The sequence below is a fragment of the Trichechus manatus genome, unplaced genomic scaffold (genome assembly GCF_000243295.1).
Source record: "Trichechus manatus latirostris isolate Lorelei unplaced genomic scaffold, TriManLat1.0 scaffold00246, whole genome shotgun sequence".
Lineage (NCBI taxonomy): Eukaryota > Metazoa > Chordata > Mammalia > Sirenia > Trichechidae > Trichechus > Trichechus manatus.
In genome coordinates this window covers 1,954,481-1,968,425 of record NW_004444182.1, presented here as the reverse complement: position 1 = coordinate 1,968,425, position 13,945 = coordinate 1,954,481, and positions in this window count along the sequence as shown.

Genomic DNA, 13,945 nt, shown 5'->3' with positions numbered 1-13,945 from the left:
AAAGAGAGATTAAGAAAGATCCAGGGTCTTTGAAATTCACAACTGAAGACATTAAAACATAAGTCTATTGTGTATCCCTAAACTGCCTTTTCTGTCATTCTCAATACTGCTTCTCAAATTCCTCTAATTTTTACCTTTAGTTCCCAAATAAGATTCTCTTTTGTTCCATAATTTGATCTTGGAGTCAAGCCAAGAGTTCTATTAGTTCTATTAGCTTGGTACAATGGTAGAACTGAGACTCTTGGATATATTTGTATGAGGATAGAGCCATTTGCTTATTCAGGTAAATGATAAAGTATACAACAGGTGGTAAAGGGCTCCAACTCAGGTGACTGATCCTCACATCACCCTTTTTTTAAAATGAACTGTTTATTAAAGTATAACATACACAAAGAAATATACACAAATTACAATGTATAATTCCATGAGTTATCACAAATGTAGCTCATATAATTACAACTCAGGTAAGGAAAACAGAATGTTTTCAGCACCTCATATCCTCCATTTTGGTCCAGCCCAGTCATTACGTCTTCCCTCTTCCCTAACTGTACCCATTATCTTGACTTCTAATACTACAAAATTTTTGCCTATTTTTCAACTTTACATAAGTCAAAATATATTGTGTATCATTCTGTGCCTGTCTTCTTTTCCTCAATATCTTGTTTGTGAAACCCCTCCGTATTGTTTCTTGCAGTAGTCCTAGTATTTTTTTAAAACATCTTTATTGAGATATAATTGGCACATAATAAACTACAAACACTTAAAATATATATATGTAACAATCACTACGCTCAATCAAGATAACGCATATGTACAGCATCTCCAAAAGTTTCTTTATGCCTCTTTGTAATCTTTCTACCTGCTCCTTCCTACAGCCACATCTCCTTCCCCAGGCAATCAATGATCAACTTTCTGTCATTATTTAAATTACAGTTATCAATAACACTATGTTTCATCTCTACAACGTTTTTAGAGTTTGCAGTTTCTCATGTGTGTAATTCTGTAAAAAACTTTATGATGTAGGTCTTATTAGGGTTAATTTATACAGAAGGTAACAGGTTCAGAGAGTTTAAACACAGGGTTGGTCACATATTAAGTAGCAGGCAGAGAAGGCACCCTAATTTAGGTTCTGATTCCAAGTTCTGAGCTTTTTCTACATAGTTAAATTTTCACACTAAGCAATAACATTTTTTTCTAGTTAAACTTTCAGATTTTCCTCATGGTAGCAAAGTGCTTATTTCTGAGGCTACTAACATTTGCATACTTTAAAAGTTTAATATTCATAGAACATAATCGTCCCACTCCCAGTGGTCTTCATACTTCCTAATGGGTATAGTTGACATTTAGGCAGATATAATTAGTCAGAATCATAGCTTACCACTTACTCCATTACTGAGAAAAAAGCCACGCAGTTGTCCAAGAGTCTAATTTTCTAACAGGGAATGACTTATTGATTATCTAAAACTTGACTGGTCATTTTTAAGTAAAAGAAAATGAAGAGAAAATAGAAAGAGTCACACATTATGCACTTCCTCATATGCTAAATATAATGATACAGCTTCGACACATTCTGTCATCAAAATACTGATTGTCTATAAATATTTGTTATGCACTTTAACCTATAGCTGAGTGTGACAGATTCCAATATACTATTCAGTGTGATGCTTTGAGGTCTTCAGGGGAACACGAAATAGTTCCCAAACTGCACATTACATGTAATTTTCCATTGCACATTGCACAAAATGTCCTTGACATTCAAGAGAGTGCCATCATACTTTAGCCTACCTCACTCCAGGGTGTATTTGAAAATACCCTCCATTTGCCTTTAATAATAATGACTTGTCATATGGAATCCAGATCTTGGCTAATCTAACATAATATGTACTTGATGGTTTTATTAACTGTCAAATGAAACCCAATAGCCATCAGAAACATTTTCCCCTTCTGTCGTGCAATTGTTCTCAGCATGTTTGATTTCTGGCCATTAACGTAAAAGGTTAATAAACTAGACTACTTGATGCTATTAATATTCAATATGCAAGGCAAGTGAATCATTTTGCAGACTGTTTTAAAGATGCTGGGCCATTAATGTTACTATTTTGCAGGCTTGTAAAAGTGTACCATGCAGCAGGCATGCCATAATTTGAACGCTAAAGGTCTGTGAATAATTCCTGCTACATTACACTTTATTCACCTTTATTGAAATTCAGACTCTGTCTTTGGAATGCGAGAAGAACTCTCCCTCTTTCTCTCTGTACCTTTCTCTGTCTCCCTTTTCATCATATTTTATTTTTACTTGTTCTTCCTCCTTATTGATAACTAGTTATATTTAATCACATTTTCTGTAATTCCTGGATTTACTGGGTCTCCAATGAAAGTCAAATCAACCCCAGATTTTATCTAAGATCCATTTAATGGCCATTATCTTTTGTCATATAGATTAGTGGTTAAATACGTTTCAGTGACTCTTCCAGTTGTAAAGTATGTCTTGAATGTAGAAAGCATTTGAACCAAATTTCAGGCATAATTCTCAGACTGATACTCAGAATCATTAAGGAGGTATAGCGTCATGAAAATAATGGATTATGAATGGGGACTCAAAACTTGAGCTTTGTCTTCAAAATTTAATTTTTCTCCGTCTGCATATCCATGAGGTACTTTTCTTCCTTTGAAATTGAAATCAATCTCCTACCGCACATTTTATTTTCAAATAAATAGCTAACAATAAAACAATAACAAAAAGGCACATTAGCAGAATCAACCTCATTAAAATAATCAGAAGTAAACAAAGCATTCAATGCTTGCTGAAATAATCATGACAGCTTGTACTAGGATATTGCAAGCAATCAATAGTGTGCAGGAAAAATGTCTTTTGACAGCAATTGACAAAACTAAAAGAAGAAAAAAAAATTTACATGTGCAGCACTGTCCGTTTCCTAGGTATCTGTAATCAACAGCCAAAGAAACCAAATAGAAACGTTGGTGATGAGGAGAAGAATGGATTGGATATATTATGTCTTTAAAGTAATCTTGAAATGAATGAAGTAATTCTGGAAGCAGTATCTTTGCCAGGTTATTTATCAGTACACAAAAACATAAATACCCACGTGTGTGTGTGTACACACATACACAGACACACAATACAAATATGTATTCAAACATATTTTTTCTGTTGTAATTTAGAGGCATAAAGCATTTTAAGAGTATTGTGAGTCTATTATCTAACATAGTGATTAATATTATCAATGAAACATCACCTTACCAAGTTCTAGAGCACTGTGCTGTTGTCCTAAGCAATTTTGACTTTGAGTTGTGCTTTGTATCAGAAAGTAAATGTCATAGACGTCATGGATGTCTTGCTTTCAGAGAAGACGAGGATAAATATTTTCATGGGACATAATTTTTAGTGCTAAAAATTGTATTACTGGAGGTAATTTGAGGTTAACTTTATCTGAAGCTGTTAATATACGTTTAAGTTAGTAAGAAATAATATGTACCAAAAACCATAGCAAGAAATCCATTGGAAGCTCCTTAAATGCACCTGCAGCTTTGTAGAGAGGTATTTGACAAAGCAAATAAAGTAATACATTTAAAGGGAAAGATTTTTGAGAAACTGGAGCAAATACCTAAGATAACAATTGATGAACAGAAGGCTCTTTTATTCCTGCCCAAACCTAGGAGATTCTTTATCTTCATATTTTGCAAAGCAGGAATTATAGGAGAGTTTTAATTTTGAAATACCAGAATTTTCATGGATTGTGTTATAACATATAAATATAGAAATGCAAAAGCATCAAACACCCATATTATAAAAACACAGTACTCTGGGAAATAGCAGGCAGAAAACAAGAATAATTTGTAATTTTTAATTAAGCCCTAATACAACGAAAGGAACAAGCCAATTTAAATTGTTTGGGCCCATGTAAAACCAAGACTAAGAGATATTATTGAGTTTGATTTGATGACTATCTTAGTTATCTAGTGCTGCTATAACAGCTACCAAAGTGGGAGGCTTTGTAAACAGAAATTTGTTTTCTCCCACTTTAGAGGCTGAAGTCCGAATTCAGTGTGCTGGCTCTAGGGGAAGGCTTTCTATTTCTGTTGGCTCTGGAGGAAGGTCCTTGTCTCTTTGAGCTTTTGTTCCTGGGCAATCTTCATGTGGCTTGGCATCTCTCTTCCCCCAACTCTGCTTCCACACTTGCTTGTTTTAATCTCTTTTATATCTCAAAAGAGATTGACTCAAAAACGTACCCTACTCTAATCCTTCCTCATTAACATAACAAAGACAACCCATTCCCAAATGACATTGTAACCATAGGCATAGAGGTTAGGATTTACAACATATATTTCTGGGGATCACGATTCAATCCATAACAATGACAAACGAAAATCTGGACTTAAACCAATTCAGAGCCATTTTGTGGCCATTTCTGGCTGTAAAGTTTCTCAATTACATGTTGTGGTTGTATGTCATTGAGTCCATTCCGACTCATAGCAACCCTATGTGACAGAGTAAAACTGCCCCGTAGGGTTTTCTAGGCTGTAGTCTTTACAGGAGCAGATCACCGGGTCTTTCTCCTATGGAGATACTGGTAGGTTCAAACCAGTAAGTGCTTAGCCAAATTGAGAAGAAGCAGATAAAAATAGTTAAAATCTCAGTATGAGGCAATAAGGTAAGCATGCATATTTCTAAGTCTCAGAGTCTCAACTTAAATGTCATTAAAAAAAATTGCTATGTAGTTGATTCTGAATCATGGCTTCCCTATGTGTTACAGAGTAGAACTGCTCCACAGGGTTTTCTTGGTTGTAATCCGGATGGAAGCAGTTCCTCAGGGCTTTATTCCTCAGAGATGCTGGGCAGGTTCCAACTGTCAACCTTTAGGTTAGCAGTCTATCGCAAGCAGCTGGAGCCACTCAGAGGCCTTTTAAGTGTCATTAAAGCAATACAAATTTTTCTCCAAGTTCCAAATGCAAATAGAAAACTTCTCTTCACAACCCCCATATACATACTTCTCTTAGGACAGTTATGGAAATGTGTGTTAACTATTGGCTTAGAATTTATAACTCATAGGCATATGGGGCATCTTTGAACCGTGGTGTTGGTGAAGAATATTGACTATACCATGGACTGCCGAAAGAACGAACAGGTCTGTCTTGGAAGAAATACAGCCAGAATGCTCCTTAGAAGCAAGGATGGCGAGACTATGTCTCACATACTTTGGACATGTTATCAGGAGGGATCAGTCCCTGGAAAAGGATATCATGCTTAGTAAAGAAGAGGGTCAAAGAAAAAGAGGAAGACCCTCAACAAATTGGATTGACACAGTGGCTGCAACAATGGACTCAAGCATAATAACTATTATGAGGATGGCGCAGATCGGACAGTGTTTTGTTCTGTTGTACATGGGGTCGCTATGAGTCGGAACTGACTGAATATCACCTAACAACAATGACAACAGCAAGGCATATGAGGGGGAAGAAGGAGGCTGCTTACAAAATAAACTAACAAAATGCTCTTAAAATCTATGAATTGTTTGTGTAATTTAAGAGAAATTAATAAATTTATCAACTATGGTTTCGACTTTCACAGTCGTTCGTATCAACATTAAATTTAAGCATAGATAATTTTCATATTGTGAAGATTCTATAAAAATTTAATTATCCCTATTGAACATTTTAGCATTTAGTGTCTATGCTCTGCCTAAAAATTTTAACTCCAAGTATATCTTGACACATTTTTCATCCAGTTATGTGAAGTATTCAAAGATGAATTACTTACAGCTCTAAGAGAAGATGAAAGTATTTTCACAACAAATATGTTTTTCACTTATTGTCAATAAAGTAATGGGAAATGTCTATATCCTTAGCCATGTGTAAGCCTCTTTAGAAAAAGTGTAATGTATTTAATGAAATAAAACTTATGAAGTATTCAAATTAATTATAATCCAGAACAGATGTATTTAGCAATTCAAAAAGTGAAATTTTGTCAGATATTGTGAGAGAAATAAAGTGATTGCTACTGTTGATCTTTGGTCTGATTAAGATGTAGGCTCTTGAAAAACTTATTATTTTTGTAAATATTCCTATCTACCACAGCTATTATCATGCTAGATTCAAAGTTGTTGTTGCTAGGTGCCATCAAGGTCATTGCAACTCATAGTGACCCCCTGTGATAGAGTAGAACTGCTCTATAAGGTTTTCTAGGTTGTAATCTTTATGGGAGCAGATCACTAGGTCTTCCTCCCACAGAGCTGCTAGGTGAGTTTGAGCTGCAAATACTTCAGTTAGCAGCCAGGTGCTTAACTGTTGCCACACGAGGGCTCCTTAGATTCAAAGTAGATGTTTAATATTTCTAAATATATTTTCTTACTTAATGTTACAATGGCTTTAGTAATAAACTAAAAGAAGGAAATTGAAGTTCAAAGATGTTTGATTCCCATTTGTTTACATATCAATATATACAAGAGCAGGGGCCCAGACTAGGTTGTTTTAGACTTCCATTTTTAATATTATAAAATTCATGTTATAATTCAAAGTTAATCAAACTTCCCAAAATTTGAGTAATTAAGGTTTTATAGCACTCAGACATATTTCTGCATCAATAAAGACTTACCACAGAGGTACTGTTTTATTCTTATTTACTATATTTATATATAAAACTTAATAAAACATGAAGCTTGTGCAATGGATATTGAGTTAAACTGAGTTGCAAAAGGTTTCCCTACTGTTGACTAACACAATTTCAGTAGCAACAGTTGCAAATGCTGAAGAATTATTAATTGATCTCAAAAAAAGGGGTACTCTTCTTCCAAAAATGTAAGACACGAAGAACTACATGAATGATAGGCTTTATCCACCATGACTGTGCTCTCTTCAGGATTGACTGTCTGCAGGGTAAATCTGGGTTCTGTGATAAGGAAGTGAATTCAGCTTAGGGGGGAAGCAACAATAGAGAAATATATAAGAAAAGGTGGTGAGAAGTTGTAACTTTCGTAGCTTCAATGAGGTCCAGAAAGTGCTAAAAACGAAATCTATTGCTGTTGAGTTGATTCTGATTAATGGTGACCCATGTGTTACAGAGTAGAACTGCTCCATAGTGTTTTCTAGGCTGTAATTTTCGGATTTGAACCACCAACATTTATGTTAGTAGTTGTCTTAGTCATCTAGTGTTGCTATAACAGAAATATCACAAGTGGATGGCTTTAACACAGAGAAGCTTATTTTCTCACATTCTAGTAGGCTACAAGTCCAAATTCAGGGCATCAACTCGAAGGGAATGCTTTCTCCATTGGCTCTAGAGGAAGGTCCATGTCATCAATCTTCCTTTGGTCTGGGAGCTTCTCTGCACAGGAACCTCAGGTCCAGAGGACGCGCTCTGCTCTTGGCACTGCTTTCTTGGTGATATGAGGTTCCCATGTCTCTCTGCTAGCTTCTCTCTTTTATGTCTCAAACGAGATTGGCTTAAGACACTACCTAATCTTGTAGACCTCATTAGTATAACTGCCGCTAATCCATCTTATTACATACTAGTGATAGAGTTTATAACACATAAGGAAATCATATCAGATTACAAAACGTTATACAATCATAGAATACTGGGAATCATGACCCAACCAAGTTGACAGATTTTTTTTTTTGTGGGACATAATTCAATCCATGACGCTAGTAAAACGCAAAACATTTTGTAAACTGAGGAACTTCCAGAAACTGATACGCTCATGTAAAACATTAATTTGGATGGTTAGGTTAGTTTGTTTTAGATTCTACCAGTTAGGCTTTCTGTTACGCAGATATTCCTGATGAAGATAGTGACATGAGTCAGAGCAGTGACTTACATAAGTGCAGGCATTTTGAGCTCTCCCCAACTCTCACAAATTTGTTTCTGATTTTTTCATCTGGAATTAATTAAAGATTTTATCTTCCTGGAGGACAGCAGCATACACCTGCTTGAATTCCTGCTGTGGTGGCATCAGAGTTGGGCAGTAATGAAAAAGTTGTAGGAGTTGTAGGCAGAGATACTTTGGTTGTAGTCAGATATGAGAGATGCAAGAATCCGAAAGATAAGGTCAACAGTATGCGAACACATAAATCATTCTTTTGCTGTACTCTAGAACAGAACTGGGTGATTTTAACAATATTTTATTACCCAATGCTCATTTACACGTAAATCTTAAATTTTTCTCCTATGACTCTTTAGGAGAAGGCTTAGAATTTCAGAGTAAATTATTTTTACATTTATTCATATGAAACTTTTATTTGGTATCCTGTTCAACCTGGGAAATTAAAGCTAACACAAAGCAGAGCAAAGCAAAAAATAAAAATAAAAAAATACCATACTGCCTCTCCCCTTAAAAGCTTTCAGGTCAGTAAAATAAAAAGTACAAGTAAATAAACAATTGCAATATTTTGGCAAAAGTGCATTAATACAAGTCTGAGTTGGGATATATGGGAGTCCAATAAATGAAAAACAAAACAAAACTAAACAAAAAAAACCCCAAAAAACCCCATTGCCATCAAGTCAATTCTGACTCATAGTCACCCTATAGGACAGAGTAGAACTGCCCCACGGGGTTTCCAAGGAGTAGCTGGTGGATTCAAACTGCCGACCTTTTGGTCAGCAGCCATGCTCTTAACAACTGTGCCACCAGGGCTCACCTCAAGGTATACCCAAAAACATGTGTATCAGTCTGGTACAGGTGGTCAAGTCCATTTTATGGATGAGGATTCTGATACCAAAAACCAGACTTGATTTCTTATAATCAAGTGGTTCTATAAAAAGATGTTTGAAACAATGAAGGCAGCCCTACACCTAGATTTCCTTATTTATTAGAAAAATAATGGGCCTTGTGCCTCTCTCTGCCTGAGCCACAGAGTCTGCTTTTGCACATTACATTGCTCTGTCAAGGAAGCTTTGAGTGATACTTTATCACAGAATTTCCGCTGACATCTTAGGTAGAGTTTATTAATGTCAATATTCAGGCTCTATGTTATTGTAGCATCATTATTTCAAACAAAGCAGAAACTAATAAAATACTCATAGATATAAATTAACCATGAATATTAAAAAGCCTCTAATTCACACAGACATTCAATCAACTAATTATCCATAAAAATATATTTACTACTTGAATTGCTGTGTACCAAGAGTAATTTTGGCAGATATAGTGAATGTTTCCTGCCAAAAGCAACATTTCATCTTTTGTTTAGCAAAAAGAGAAATAAAGCACACACGAGAGGTAACAGTATGCTCCCGATCAGGAGAATGGAAGCTGCATCATATCCCATTCTATTATGCCTGGTAATTATATTTGCTAATACTCTCAAGATGTGCTTTATTTTTTTGAAAATAACCTGAGTACCATGCAAATACACAAAACACAAAATATACTTGACCTTTGATAAAAAAATGTTGAAAACGTTAATCCAAATTCCAACAATTTAGGAGAAAATGCTATCTAGCTTTTGCCATTACGATAGTCTAAACTTCTATTAAAAGTTTCCTCATTACCACCAAACCTTACCTGCTTTCCTTATATCCCTTTCTTTCTAATATTTGTATATGAGAAATTAATATTTTCCTTTTATAGCTCTGGTCTTTTTTAGTTCTTATCTTTTTGGGTTAAAAGACATTGTAATCAGCTTTACCTATGGTGTTAATATTTTCTTTTACACTTATTCTCTCAACAAACATTTTGCTAGTTTTGGCTTAATGACACTTTATTTATATTTTTCTAGAATAATGAAGACGAATTGAAGAATTGTTGGGGGTATTGTGACCTATAGTTTATCTTCAGATTTAGCTTATAATTGAGCAATAATGGCAATTTGAAAGCATTTTTATTTGTGTTTTGTGCTACTACATGTTAGCTGCTACTTTTATATAAAATAACCCATATTTTATTTCTCTTTAGTTATATTTGAATTATTGACTACAGGTAGTCCCCAACTTATGACAGGGTTCCATTCCAACAACTCCATCGTAAGTCAGTTCTGACATAAGTTGAATACCTCTTTTAAATTTTTTTTTTTTAGTTTTCATTATTATTGCCTTTTATTATCGGTGTCTTTGTAGTAAAGATAATTGATCTTTATTTGTCTTTGGAGGTTGGCATGAGAATAATAACATCAGCAGATTACATGTTACAACACTGTATGTAGTACATATTACTAATGATAATGCACAAAAAAAGAAAGGACGATCATAAGCGTGGTTCATCATAACTAGAATATGTCATAAATTGGAGACTACCTGTATTTCCTGGTTGTTGATAGGTATTTAATGAAGATTTGCTATTTTCTTGGCACTGTGATAACCTCTCAGAATCAACGGCATCTCATATGTTCTCCACAACAAATCTATGAGGTGGATTTTGTTAGTCCATTACAGGTAGCCCCTGACTTACAATGTATTCGAGTTACGAGGAGTTGCACTTATGACCTCTTTTTTTTGTACATGTTATTATTAGTAATATGTACTACATTCAGTGTAGCAGCATGTAATTTGCTGATGTTATCATTCTCAGATTTTCACTTTTATGATTTTTTGTTCCTAACACTACCACATAGCAGGCTGTGGCCTGTTTTATAATGAAGTCACAAATGATGTCAGGATTCTTAATGGATAGAAAGTTGGGCAGTGTTCAACTCTAATGACATGACAATGAGGAAGAGGAAGGAGAGAAGTGGTCAAAAAAATTTTAAAGTGTAAGGATTAGCTGCAGTTTTTTCTAAACTAAATCAGGGGCTTCAGTCACGTGAAAACACGGAGCCAAACTCTGATCGCTTTGCTAAAGTCGATAGGCAGATTTTGGAGGCAGTGAGATGTTAGTGTGAAACATCAAGAAAAAAAGAAAAGGACCATACAAAGAACTCTCACTAATTTTCTGACTAGAAATGCCATCTCCATTCCCAGGGATACTCCAGATGACCCAGACCTTCCACAAGTGGAGTTATTGCCACAAATGACAAAATGCCAACATCATTCAACTCTTCATCATCAGAGTAAATTTTTATGGTTTGTACATTTTTAATGTATATACGTGTGTATTAAAATATATCTGTAAGTTTATATGTAATATTTCCAATTCTCAAAGACAAATAAAGATCAGATTTATAAAGGTACTGATAATAAAAGGCAATAATAATGAAAACTAAAATAAAAATGAGGTACTCAATTTACTTCAGAACTGACTGATGACAGAGTCATTGGAACAGACCCTGTTGTAAATTGGGGACTACCTGTATAAGATGCTAAACATGTCAGCTCATTTATAAATGATAAGATTAAAATTTAAAGTTAGTAATTAGTTTTTCAAGGTCAGATTGCATACTAAAGTAGCAGGAAATTGTATTCTTACTGGGTTGCTTGCCTAATTCCTTACACATTGTCTCCTATTGCTTCATAATGGCACAAACGTGACATATGTATCCACATTATCTTCTCACATTCATTTTGACACTTATTCTGTGTTTTTTCTAGCTTTTTTTCTTGACAGTACAAATATGTTATCATATACATATTATCATAATCAATTTAAAACCCAAATGACAGTTTTCTGTAGAACTTGGAGTCCAGGACTCTAAACGTTTTCCAAGGAAACTAAATAAGTCTCTGTGAAAAGATCTCACCAGTTTATTCAAACAAAACTAGATTTTCTTCACTCAGGCATGGAAAGAACTGAAGGATAATTTGCATTGTCCAAGGTAAAGGAGACATGGTAAGCAAATACACAAGGTAGGAAGCAAAAACTTCCTTTGGTTAAAAAAATAAAATAAAAAGCTTTTCCAGCAAATCAGATGTATTCATCTACAAAGGAAAAGTCACAATAAACACTCAATTAACCTGGCAATTTGGAGTGTGAAGATTCTGGTAATTTTGATTTTCTGCTTAATTTGCAGCCAATTTTCTAATCTTCTGTGATGATGTTAATGACTTGGGTTACTTGCAAAATACACATAGCTCTTCTCCTGACTCATTGGAGATCTTTTGAATTAAAATCCCCAGGAGAGGGCAAACTTTGTAATACTGACACACAAAAAATCTACAACAAACAAAACAAACAAAAAAATAAGCACACAATAAAACTCAATTTGATATTGACCATCTTTATAAAAGTTGAGATTACATTCACTTTATAAAAAATCAATAATAATTGATCCCTGTTGATGACTAACAAGCAGAATTCTACAATCCTTGTACATTTTACTGTTGAGTGCTCTGTACAATTAGATATCTGCATTAAATGACATTGAAGTGAATGTGTTCTGACTTCAAGTTATGTCCTAGAAATTACAGTAAATAACTTATCTGTTGTTTAGGCATGTGCTTTGATATGGTAATCATAAAATGTCTAAGTCATTAGAATATATGAAATACAGTTAGGATTCTTCCAGTAAATGCGATTAATTCTAAGTAATAGATTTATTTTATTTTTGGGAAAAAAAGTATATAATTTATATTTTGCAATATGTCTGGATACTTTCTTTGAAATTAATCTGAATTAGCAAGGATTTATTGTGTAAATTTGGCTACCGATATAAAAAAATTTTGATATATTTCATAGCTAAATTACTATTAGTGAAATCATCTTCCATTTATGAGATTATGATATAATGATTTCATCATAATAGATTTAGTTCAGAAAAGGGTTTCTAACTGATATCAGACTTGTTTCACAAAGACATTTTATCTGTGTGAAAAGTGAACGGGGAGGAAGCATGTTTTAAGCCCCATTTAATTATTATTAAGCATAGAAGGAAAATTTGAAGATCAGGATGACTGAAAAGAATTTTAAGATAAAGCTTTAAAAAAAATCGTGTCATCGTGTGGCATTTGAACACTGGATATATTTGGACTGTGTCTCTTAAAAGTGAAATAATTGTCATACATTATAAATCATGATAAAAGTTTCTTGGCATCTCAATCAGCAAGCGCAGCATTTTTATGCTCAAACTTCAAATTGATATGGTATAATTTTCAAATACATTCTGGCAAGAATTTTAAACTACAGGTATTTTTTAGAGATTTAAAAATACTCTTCAAATAATCTTAGAACTTTAGGAATACTCTTTAAAACATGAGCTTTTTCTACCAAATCCAGATATAGTTGGTTTTTATCTTATTGTTAATTTTTCTTTAATAACTATAAAACATATGAATTAATCTACAGTGTAGCAAGTTACACCTCAAATATCAAACTATTCCATCTACTGATTAAAAATCCAGTAGTTTCTAAGAGTTTAACATAGTCTTAAGCATTGCTTTATGCTAAATTTTGTATTCTTTGTAGTAGTGACAAATACATCTAAATTTTCCATTTCTGAAATTCTTATAAAACTTATTTAGGTCAGAAAAATTAGTAATCTTCATTAATCCATGTCCAGGGAATGAATGAGGTTGTCTGGCCATGTGTTCTTTGGTGAGTCAATTCGCATTTGTTTGCTAGAAAATAAATCTCTGTCGAAACACTTTCCATCTTATTTAAAACAGTTGAAATTGTGAAAAATATTCTTGTTTATTCTTTGTATGTGGATCTACATGGTGGCTATATGTTTTGACGACATAGTCACAAAATATCCCAAAAACTGTCTAGAATTTTCTGAAACAATGATCAATAGAGTAACATCAGGAATTCTATGTTCTTGTTCTGTTTCTGAAGCGGGAACTTTGAGCGAATCATTATCTCTTTAGTTTTAGTATCTTTACTTGTGAAATTAGATTGCAGGGCAGAATGGACTCTCAGGTACCTGATAGTCTGGCCATGCTGTAAAAAGGGAGATTTTTTTCTCCTTTCATAAAAATGATAAGGTGTATTAGTTGTATCCATGGAGGCCAATGCTTCCCACCTGGTTTTAGGAATCTTGAATGCCTGTAAGAGTATTGCTCACTTGCTATTTTTAAAATTTCAAAAAATTTAAGAAAAATCATCAAGGTATTTGCAATCAC